The 1,878-nt window shown below is 40.1% G+C and overlaps 1 non-coding gene across 1 annotated transcript; it reads right to left on the bottom strand.

The window, feature by feature from the left end:
* Window positions 1–487: 487 nt before the first annotated feature.
* LOC112713849 (small nucleolar RNA R71) lies at window positions 488–596 on the bottom strand. The gene has a single exon (XR_003158810.1). It is a non-coding gene; the product is annotated as a small nucleolar RNA R71 (small nucleolar RNA).
* Between the last annotated feature and the right edge of the window lie 1,282 nt (window positions 597–1,878).

The following is a 1,878-nucleotide window of genomic DNA, read 5'->3' as shown; positions in this document are numbered from 1 at the left end:
TGAAAGGACTCTGAAGAGAAAACTAAGAGAAGTTAAATTACAATGATCCAGAGGCAACCTTTCTAAAATTTTCAAACAAGAGAAGGAGATGGCAGCCGAACCCAACAATAATAATGCAAGGAGGACGCTTGGTGACTTTACTAAACCCACGTCTAAGTTTGATGTAAGAAGCATCTCAATTCCTGCTATTGGAGCAAACAATTTTGAGCTGAAACCTCAATTAGTTGCTCTAATGCAACAGAACTGCAAGTTTCATGGACTTCCATCTGAAGATCCTTACCAGTTTTTAACTGAGTTCTTGCAGATTTGTGAGACTATTAAGACGAATGGAGTAGATCCTGAAGTCTACAGGCTCATGCTTTTCCCTTTTGCTGTAAGAGACAGATCTAGAACATGGTTGGACTCACAACCTAAAGATAGCCTGGACTCCTGGGATAAGCTGGGCGTGGCCTTCTTGGATAAATTATTTCCTACTCAAAAGCTGAGCAAGCTTAGAGTGGATGTTCAGACCTTCAAGCAAAAAGATGGTGAATCCCTCTATGAAGCTTGGGAAAGATACAAGCAGATGACCAAAAAGTGTCCTTCTGACATGGTTTCAGAGTGGACCATATTAGATATATTCTATTATGGTCTATCTGAGTTTTCCAAGATGTCATTGGACCACTTTGCAGGTGGATCCATTCACCTAAAGAAAACGCCTGCAGAAGCTCAGGAACTTATTGACATGGTTGCAAATAACCAATTCATGTACACTTCTGAGAAGAATTCTGTGAATTATAGGACGCCTCAAAGGAAGGGAGTTCTTGAAATTGATGCTCTAAATGCCATATTGGCTCAGAACAAAGTGTTGACTCAGCAAGTCAACATGATTTCTCAAAGTCTGAATGGATGGCAAAATGCATCCAACAGTACTAAAGAGGCATCTTTTGAAGAAGAAGCTTATGATCCTGATAACCCTGCAATGGCAGAGGTAAATTACATGGGTGAACCTTATGGAAACACCTATAATTCATCATGGAGAAATCATCCAAATTTCTCATGGAAGGATCAACAAAAGCCTCAACAAGGCTTTAATAATGGTGGAAGAAATAGGCTCAACAATATCAAGCCTTATCCATCATTTTCTCAGCAACAGACAGAGAATTATGAATAGAATACTTCTAACTTAGCAAACTTAGTCTCTGATCTGTCTAAGGCCACTTTAAGTTTCATGAATGAAACAAAGGTCCTCCATCAGAAATCTGGAGGCACAAGTGGACCAGCTGAGTAAGAAAATCACTGAAACCCCTCCTAGTACTCTCCCAAGTAATACTGAAGAAAACCCAAAAAGAGAGTGCAAGGCTATTGATATAATCAATATGGCCGAATGTAAGGAGGAGAGAGGGGACGCAAATCCCAATGAAGAAGATCTCATGGGACGTCTCTCAAGCAGGAAGGAGTTCTTTATTGAGGATCCAAAGGAATCTGAGGCTCATATAGAGACCATAGAGATTTCATTAAATCTCCTTCTGCCATTCATGAGCTCTGAAGATTATTCTTCCTCTGAAAAGGATGAAGATGTAACTGGAAAGCAAGTTGCTCAATATCTAGGAGCCATCATGAAGCTGAATGCCAAGTTATTTGGTAATGAGACTTGGGATGGTGAACCTCCCTTGCTCATTAGTGAACTTGATACATGGGTTCAACAAACTTTACCTCAAAAGAAATAAGATCCTGGCAAATTCTTAATACCCTGTACCATAGGCACCATGACATTTGAAAAAGCTCTGTGTGACCTAGGGTCAGGCATAAATCTTATGCCACTCTCTGTAATTAAGAAGCTGGGGATCATTGAGGTACAGTCTGCCTTATTCTCATTACAATTGGTAGACAAGTCAG

Source organism: Arachis hypogaea, chromosome 9 (genome assembly GCF_003086295.3).
Source record: "Arachis hypogaea cultivar Tifrunner chromosome 9, arahy.Tifrunner.gnm2.J5K5, whole genome shotgun sequence".
Classification (NCBI taxonomy): Eukaryota; Viridiplantae; Streptophyta; class Magnoliopsida; order Fabales; family Fabaceae; genus Arachis; species Arachis hypogaea.
This window is presented reverse-complemented; position numbering and strand designations above follow the sequence as displayed.